This window comes from Parambassis ranga, chromosome 2 (assembly GCF_900634625.1).
Source record: "Parambassis ranga chromosome 2, fParRan2.1, whole genome shotgun sequence".
Classification (NCBI taxonomy): Eukaryota; Metazoa; Chordata; class Actinopteri; family Ambassidae; genus Parambassis; species Parambassis ranga.
The window spans coordinates 30,518,339-30,528,544 of record NC_041023.1 but is presented as its reverse complement, the minus strand read 5'-3'; positions in this window follow the sequence as shown (position 1 = coordinate 30,528,544).

Here is a 10,206-nt window from a genome sequence, read left to right as displayed (position 1 = left end):
TTTTACTCCACTGACACTTTGGTACAATTCAATCCGAAGCAGCCATTTCTGTTTCTTCATCATCATCTTCTTCTTCATAAAAGAGGGGCTGCTCTTGGAAGTCATCTCTTGGTAACTGTACTATACTTGTCAAGTGCCAAGCCAAGGGAACAGGGGTTTCTTTGATATGCAGTCTTGCGCTGTTCTCGTGCTCGGAAGTAGTGAGACACTGATATAATGAGAGTTAGTGACAGAAAAAAAACTCCATGTCACAAAGTGGCAGTTTCTTTGTTTGTTTGTTTTTTTGTTAGATGTTGGACATCTTTTAGAATAATTTGTGATTTATTATTATTAATGTTATTGTTGCACAGGAATATCTGAGCCTCCATCATGTGCTTTTTTGTTTTTATTTAGTTTTTTTTTAATTTGCACAAGGGAAGCTCGTTCATGATGTTAGAAGCCACGACATACAGATGTGGGAGTTTTTTGTACTTTGTACTAGATTTGCAATGTCTTTAAAAAAAATGTATGCAACCATGTGCCATACAAGGATGACTGCATGGATAACGCATGGAGTGTGTACCACAATCCTCCTCAGCCTCAAGATAAAAAAAAGAAACATGTCCGTAGGGTTAGTGCTTTATCCACTCTGGCTATTAAAGGGACAGTTAACCCTGAAATGAAATGTTGCTGTACTTTTTATTTAAATGAGTTACAGTTTGGAGGAATATGTGTAATGTTTCTTTCCAAAAATCATCTCATGTAAGGAAATCCACATGCTTTGTGGTGGGAAATATTCAATATGTATTTACTATCACTAATACAGAAGGATCCATTATATTTAACAGAAGGCCTATATTCATTAAAAACCTCTGTACCTCACGCCGTTAGTATACAGCAACATGATGTGTGATTTTAGGGTTAACTATCCATTTAAACTGAGCAAGGTTGAGTGCCTTTAAGATGGCGAATGGACTCATTCAAATAATTTTTCTATTGCTGATCATCTGTGATTGACTTTGGCTCTGTGTTGGACAAATATGCTGACCCGTCACATTATGTAAAAATGTCTTTAAAGTGTATCGCACGCAGTTGGGCCAAGTTGGTTTCACAGAAGTGAAACAAAATCCAGTTATGTTTAGTCCGAATGCACATGTAGCTCTTCAAGACTTTAGGGTTGTTCATTTGATGTGATGTTTCTTATTTGCACCTTTATTATTTTTAGATTTTTTTGCCTCCTGCCCAGTATTGTGAATGAATGAGATGTGAATTTTAGGTAAGCATGATCATTTTTAAATGTGTATGTGCTTTTTGGTACACAGATAGATTTGTATCTATTTTCATTATGTTGTGATTCATACCCCTGATTCCGTATGATCTGAGAGAAAAGATCCACCTCAAAGCTGAAGTTTCATATTTAAACAGGTGATGTAAATATTGGTCTGTTAGCAAAATGCCCAATTATAGTTAGTCATCCTCTAAAATCACATTCAGAAACTGAGCTCTAGTCCAAATAAACTGCTGTCACAGGTCACTCATCTAGCACGTAAGAACATACATTGTAAAAGCATCATCGACGATGATGGCAGCATATCATTATTAATTAACTTCTTTTAAAAAATTAAAATCACAGCTGTCTGCAGGGAGTAGGCATAAAAACTGACAAATCAATAAATCTGAAGGTGTCTGTATGTATTTGTCAGTGTCTCTGTCTAATATGTGAAAAATAATGATGATGAGAATAATTTAACCTGTTGAAGATTATCATAAAGTGCTGCAGTTGTTTTCTTCTCATCATTTTTTACAGTGTTTTCTGCTTTGTGGATTGTAATGAGTGTTTTTTAAGAGTACTTGTTATTACACAGGCCATGTTAATTGGAAAAGCTACAGAAGATGTAAGTGTGCTGATGGTAAACTCATGAGGTGTTTTTAGGCTAACAACATTATATGCTAAGATTAGCCTTTTTCTGGTGCCAATTGTTTTTAGGCTTTAAAAATCATATAAATCTTGTGAAAGTTGCTTTTTTAGAACTTTTCTGCTAAAAAAAAGGAACAAACTCCAATGGCAAGTTTAGAGTTATCTTTAGCTTTCTAACATGGGAACCAAGCTGTCGCTAACTTAAGATTTTAAAAAAAAAAAAGTGGCATTAATGTTCTTATCTTGCTTTTGGCAGGAACGTAAGTACGGGTATTTCCTAAATTGTCAAACCATTTCTCTAAAGCTGTCATCATCTCTGTAACGTTTGTGAAACAAGGAGAGATCAAAATTGGGGGTACACACAAAGGCAATATTGTTGTCCTCTTTTTAGTCCTGTCCCTGCAAAACATTTTTCAATCACTGGTTTGTGTGGCTGCAGGATGACCAATCAGTTACCGAGCCTGGTCATGGTGAAGTCACATGTTTGATCCCTGTGGCAGCGTCTGATCAGCTACAGTGTCCCAAGTGATAATAATGTATGACCTGCCGCTGTGGGTGAGCATTATACTATTAGCTCTGTAGCTACATCCACCCTCATGATGATAATGTTTTGCTCCCGCTACCACGGAAACGTGTGATGTCATAGTTTCGGTTTAACACTGCGGAATAAATGTAGTTCCTTCAGGTCTTCCGTTACGGCTTCACCCACAGCGTGAGGGGCAAACTATAGTGTACTTATTAAACACAGCAGCTCAAATAGATCAATAAAAACAATTGATTATCTACTCAAAGGACCAAATGTGTAGTGCTCTCTAGAGGTAATGTTGTAAATTACAATTAACAGCTTCTATCTTCCAAACATGAAGGACAACAGTTTGCTTGTTCTAGGCTTGTTTGAATCACATGCCCAAAAAATAGTTACAAAACAAATAACATGACGTGAACCTACTCTAACATTCATCGACAACATGTTCAAAAATACTACTAATCATGTGTCGATACAGTTTGACCCACATATTTAAAGTAAAGCCTCCTTTTACTTTATTTGAATGGACATGTACATGTGCTTTATTTGCCTTGACTGACTGAATTTGATACGTAAACATGACAAAGAGAAAATGTTTTTGAAGGCATTGCTGCCTTGTGCCATGTCCTCCGCTCATTCATGTCATCTGATGTGAATGACCCCGCCTGAGCATGTTGAAAATAAAATAGAACTGCTGTTTAAAGTGGATTCAATCATTTGTATGTATCACCTGAATCAAAATGTGAAGAAAAAAGAAATAAACAACCACATCCATATACAAGGTGAACTCTGGAATCCAATAAAGGAAAATGATAAATGCTCTCCCAGCATAGTTTTCTTTGGGGTTGTTGTGTGGTGCCAGATGTTACACAAGATTCTGTTCATTTGTGGATGACAAATGTTGTTTTGCAGCCACTTGCGAAGCAGCTGTGGCCAAAAATGAAGGAAGGTGTTGGTTTGTGATCTTTGAGATGTGAAATATTTCCCCCCTCACTCTTCTCTCTTCTCTTTGTGTGGGTGCACAGGAATTTGGCTGCCTTTATAGTTTGCTCAGTGGTTCTGAATATTGCCGCTCCTGGGTAAAGGCATCCGTAAAAACCTCTGCTTGCCACAGGCCAGTCTGTACGGCCGTACAGACTGGCCTGTGTTTTTTTCAGGAAGATGTGTCTGCGCAGCTTTCTCCCAGGCCTCTGTTCAGCCTCATGTGTGCTCTGTTTATGATAAAGGCCATTTGGCAATTTGTCTATCTGGTGTGGAGAGATAGGAGAGAGGATGGAGCATATTAAGGATGATAATAATAATCAGGCGTGTGCATGCACTCTCTCACACACATACACACTCAGGGGCTGGAACCATTCAACCTTGAGGAAATTTTGCTGTTTTTAGCCACACACGCTTCAGGGTTGAAATATTGTCCTCCGGTCTGGTCCTCTGCTTTGGTCCAAACTGAAATATATCAGATAGAATTATGACTTTGTCATGATATGTTGGACATTTAAAGGACAGTGATAAAAAGTGCAATTCCTCCAGCGGCCACTTGAGGCTGGCAATTCCTAATAAGGCATAAAGCTGTATATAATTAAGGACATTCCCACTTTAAGTTTCATTGTTAGCTGTTCACTCAAGACTCATCAGCTGCTGCTAATGGCGACCACGCTTCTTTATATGCAGTCTATGGGTTAATATTAAACCCCTTACTAACATCATGTTGTCTTGTTAGCATGTTAGCAAAACTGCACTCTTCCTTCTTTCATCCATCCATTTACTGAACCCGCTCTATCCTGCAGTGCAGGGTTAGGGGGGCTGGAGCCTATCCCAGCTATGGGTGTGAGGTGGGGTACACCTTGGACAGGTCACCAGTCCATCACAGGGCAACATGCAGACAAACAACCATTCCCACTCACACTCACACCTATGGGAAGGTTAGAGTGACCAATTAAGCTGGAGTATCCGGAGAAAACCCAAACAAGCAAAGGGAGAACATGCAAACTCCACACAGAAAGGCCTCAGTCAGAATCCAACCAGGAACCTTGTTGCTGTGCTGTGCCCCTCTTCCTTCTTTTTTTTTTATCACTAATCTTTGTTGTTGTGGTTATATTAGGTTAGAGCCATGAACATTATACTTTATTATTATATCTCTACTGGAACTTTGAACAGATCATTATTAAGTTTATGTTACATTTTCAGTTACATTTGTAATAGTTTCAAATCCAGGACGAGCTGTGGGTCAGTCCGTCAACACACATCTCACTTTTTTTTCCTACTTCCTGAAAGTAAAACCTGCCCATAAAAAGTAGAAAATGTTCTGGGAGGGATTAACAAACTCTCTATCTCTCTCTCTCACACACACACTCACACTCTGACTATTTTGGCTTATAACAGCAACACTTGGACACAGCCAAGTGTTTTTGCTTTTCAACAACATGCACCTCAGTTTCACTCAAGATGCTGGTAGATCCAGCTCAGGAATCTAAAAATACATCCTCACAGAAACCTTGAGCCAAATGACGTGCCATTTAATGAGCTAAGAGGGATTATGTGTTTTTGTTCTGTTACTTTGAATATACAAATAGTTTCCCCTGTAATTATAGAGCCACTATGTAGACTCACACACTACTGTTTTGGTCATTGGACAGAAACTGTAATCACTACTTTGGACACACAGATCAGCCGTGTTTAAGTCTTTAATGAAAGACTAAACAGTACAGAGTGGCTGTCTGGATACATCTTGTTTTTAGTTGCTTTTAGTTACACACAGCAGCCATTATTGTGCAAGTGATGCCCAGATTTTATTGTTACCTTGAGGAAGAAGTTGACCTGTGGATATGAGCTTTATCTGCCTGTCATCATCAGAAAAGCATTATATGTGGCTGATATTTCTTTTTTTGCAAAAGATGGGGCAGGACTTGTTGCCATGGTCACTGAAAATGGCAGAGGGGAACCCCTAATCCATTTTTTGAGAGTTAAACTTAACAAGTAGTGTTTATTAACCCTAACCCTACCATGAGTGAAACACCCATCCTTCCTCTTTGCACGTTTTCAGTGATGTTCTGATTCAGCATAAACAGAACCATATGGTTTTTGCAGGATGTGTTGAGCGTTGTCCTGGTGGTAAAGATCTTCACTCATGTCAGTCTTACCATGCTGAATCTTCTGGATTTTCTCCTGTAGCTGTTTGGGATTGGTGTTTAGCCTTTTTCCAGGTTATCCAACACTAAAACCTCCTTTGTTTCCCAGAAAATAGAGAACTGCATGCAGGCCTCAGATTTTCTTTCAGAGGCACAGACTGGTGTTTCTGCTGTGTTGGTTGTTCTTTGGTCTCCATTTGGAAGTGACTCACTGGCCCAAGTCTCACCCATGGTTACAAACCTTTGAAGAAAATCTCTCAGGATCTGCAAATCTGCTTCTCCTTAGACCCTAGGACTTCCCAGCCCCAGTCAGCTGTCACCTTGATATTTTGACCCTGTCTTTTGCAGATGCAACAACATTCCCAGGCCCAAGACAGAAACAAATACCTAACAGAGATGATCAGATAACTCTTTCAGCAACACCCTTCCATGGATAGTTGCCCAATCAATCAGTAGATTTTCAGGTGGACATGATCCAAACAACGCCATCCCTACCAAAAGTTCCTGAAATGCTCCAAAGCCGCATATGTTCTTGTTAATAATATAAAACACTCAGCTTCAAATGTCCTGCTGTGGGATGTGTAAATGCATACATTAGAACTGATCAATAGTTTCATGCACTTACATTAGGAACATTAGGGCAGAGCAGGATGCTGCTATGTATGTTATGAAAGACACAGACCTTTTCTTGCAATTACAGTACCATCTTCTTCTACTGTATTACTACTAGTACTACTACTACTGTGTTATATAAACATGTTTAATTGACATGGCAGCAGCCTTTCAGAGACAGGAAAACAATAAATATTGATGCTGCTCCTGCTCTTTGAGAGGCAGCAAACAGGCTTTCTACATCAGACATGGACCTTTTCATGTACACACACTGCAGCTGGTCCACATTTTTTTCCCTTTCTAGTTTAATTCCAAACACAAGAAAAAAATTTGCAAACACAACATAGACGGACCAACCCTCTGTGACGCTGCACTTAAGTACCAGTTTGTAATAATTTGTTTACTTTGGGTTCTAAACCAGAGCATCTGTTTGAATTTTGTGGTGTCTGCAGCTTTAAATGCAGAATGTCTATGGACATTTTTGCCACCCTCAAGTGGCCATTTGAGGAATTGCAGTTAGCGTCCATGGTATCCACAGCATTTAGCACACAGTCTTAGTTGGTGGCTATGCTTCAGTTCACAAATGCAGATGAATGTACAGTCATGGAGCTTAAGTGACAAAGGTTTTCCTCCTCTCTCATCCTCCTCTTTAACAGATTGAAGAGTGATATTTATAGTCAATAAACAGAGAGTGGGATGACACAGGCAAACAGTGTTTGTCACTGTGACACCTCAATGTTCTCAGCTTATGTAAATTCAGCCCTCTCAGTGCACACCAGTATCACAAGCAAGTGTTTATAAGGCAACTGACATAAGATTACCATATATAACCATTAATATAATTTTTGGTTCCATTTTTTATTCTCCTTCATGTATGTTTAATATTCTCTGTTGATATGGGGCTGTGATTTATGCCCTCTGCATGCACAATGACCCCTGCCTGGTCTCTGTAAATGGACAGGGAGGAGGAGGAAGAGGAAGAGGTGAGGGGCACAAATCCAAAGAGAGGCCTCTGGGACATGCAAACGCAAACATGTTTCCCCAGCGGCGCCTGATGTCAGCTCTCATTACATCCAGCAGCAGGCCCCCTGGGCCAATTACTACACGGGGCTGCACTCCTATAAGCTATAGGATTGGCCCGTCAGCAGTCCCCGCCTCCCTGGTGTAGACATTATGGATGAATGATAAGAGAGACTGGTGGACGGTGTGCAGGAATGTTTCAATTAGTGAAAGCAGAAGTGAATACAACCTTTTACATGTTCAAAAAAAACACAGCACGTTCTATAATAGCAAATGTTCATAAATAATGAAAAGGTTCCCTTCAAGTTAACTTTTGTGAAATATAAAATGTTTCTAGACACAAACGTGACATACTATAAACAGGGAAAAAGAGAAGAGCTGTCATCTTTCTCTCTCCCTGGTGGTAGGCCATTTCCCCCCTCCATCTAATCCATAATGTATCACATTAGCCAACAGGGAAGAAGGGAAACAGGGAGCCTCTGGGATGTTTTCCAAAGTATGGAGGGCCATTTGGAAATGGCCCATTTGAAGTGGTCCATCTGAATGGACTAGATGGAAATGAGATTTAAGGGCTGCATTATAACTTGAGCCGCTTTAGAAATTATCTGATTTAGAGGCAATTTTTCAATTTTCATTTTTTTTAATAACTCACTTGTTTTGATTATATTCAGACTTAAAATCATGCATAATTATGGGTATTGCCGCTTTGAGTGACAGGCGATTGCTGTATCACAGCGTGAGTTTCCTGCTTCCGCGATCGCCCAACCTCCTCAACTCCGCTTGTGCTCCCCCTCTTTGTCCGTATTTGGAGTTTTGGCGGACTGTGATGCTGCCAACATGCGGCGGTACATGTGTTTTCTCTGTGAGATTTTATGGATTTATTTAGGCTTTTATTTATTGTTTTTCATCTCTTCTTGTGTCTGTGCTGCTCTGCCCTCATCTGTGTCTTGTTTCCTTATTACTCCTCAGTGAATTTATAGTACCAATTACTTCCCTTATGAAGGTTTCTGTATGTTGATCTTCCCCCGTGCTGCTCCTCTTGTTTTCTTATGTCTGCATTTTAGATTCCTCTTCCTTTTCCTTTTCCTTTTCCCTGTTTTGTAATTCTGAAGGTCAGAGCGTGGACAGTTTATTCAGAGGCAGCTGGCTAAAAAGATAGACAAATGGAGATTGCCTCTGCAGCACTTAGGTTGCTCTGTCCTTCTGGCTCGGTGTGAGTGTGGGCAGACACAAGAGAGACATTTACTAATTTGATTAAAGTGGAGGGAACCAATGTGGTTAAAAGCATTCATAATTCAAATTTATCCAATGACTAACATATAAATGCAGCCATCCATCTGAACTCTTTATGGCTAATCAATGTGTAGCATTCAAAGTTGGAGCGAGCAGAGGGAGGAGAATAACTGCAGGTTCCCTTCCGTCTGCACATAAACTCTGAGCTGCTCCGTGTTTTACGTGCCATCAGTTTGATGTCTTGTTACCGCAACCAGAGGCTCTTTGCAGTGATACTGCAACCGCAACTGCAACATAATTTCATAATAAACAGGTGCAGAGGAGGCCTACTCATATATAAAATGATGCTCTTGTTAGAACTTCATGCACCTTTTAGCAAGTAGATTAATCCAAAGCTTGCCTATTAAGCTACAACAACAGCTGGGAAAGGCATGAACCGTGTAAAGCCAGGCATGCACTGGTCCGATTTTAACCTAAATTCAACCCGAGTTGTATGATTTTTTTTCAGCTTTGTCATGCATCTTTAGAGGGGCTCACGAGAAGTGATTAATGTCGCACGAACAGGCAATCGGATGATCGGTTGAATTTCTGACGTGTTTGAATTTTTTGTTTTCTCCCTCTGCGCATGCGTTGGTCGAACGTAAGTGCGCCTACAGGAAATTTGTTAGATATGATAACAAACTTGGCGACAACTACCCGGCGTTGGATGGAAGTGATGGAGGCTAGGTTTGTGGAGCTGTGGCAGCAACATGCAACAGACTGACTGACTTGAAGAAGAATCCACAGTTCTGGGTTTGACATTTAATTTCATATTCAGTGTGATCATGTGATCATGTGATCACGTGAGTGTGTGAGTAGTGTGGTCGCAGCTGACCATTGCACCTTACAAAACATCCCGACAACTGCGGCACATGTTAAAGCATTTTGTTTTTATGCCTTATCTTTGAAAAACTCATCCAATCAAATGCTTTTCCCTCCCCACTAAACGAGTAAACATTTTCTCTACAGGAAATACCTCAGTATGCAGGAAATAGCACTCCCTAGTCAAGCTACAGCTAAAAAAATCATTAAATTTTAGAGGAGTGTCTCTCACAAACACAAAAATGGTACTTTAACGTGGCTACTGAGTCATCACAGCTGGCTTCCCTGCTACTGGTGCTTGTGCACATACTTGCCTGTATGCAATTTGCGTGGATTGATTATTCCTTCTTCCCTGCAATTTTTCTTTTCTGTTCCTCTTCCACCCCTTCACCATCCTCCCCCTTCAATAAATTACTGTCGCTGATAATGTAATCATAGTTATCGACTGAAGACCTCTTCCCACACAAGCTGCCGTGACTCATGTTGCCTTTGGAGGCAGAGTTTTGGAGAATATTGGCGAGTGGGTAGAAAGATGAGTAGGTGGGAGAGCAGGCAGGGCGTCTGCATCTGAGGAGCTTTGTTCATAATTTATTGGTTTCTCCAGCCTGCCCTCTCCTTCTTTTCTGTCATCTTCTGTGGAAGGAGCTGTTGTGAATAAGCTCACCAATGTGTGTTTGCGAGTGTGTTTGTGTGCAGAGGTTTTGGTCCTGTGGGCGCTAGTCAGGTCTGTTCCAGGATATTTATAGCTCTCATTAGCCACATCCCACTAGAGCCAGGGTCACAGCCAAGTGAGGTGAACAGGAAGACTTACATTTGTCTCACACCAGTACTTTGCAATGGACTGCACACACACAAACACACACTGGCACCTGATGTGAGGCTACCGACATCAGATGAGAATGTACCACAAATTATGCGTTAGCATCCAC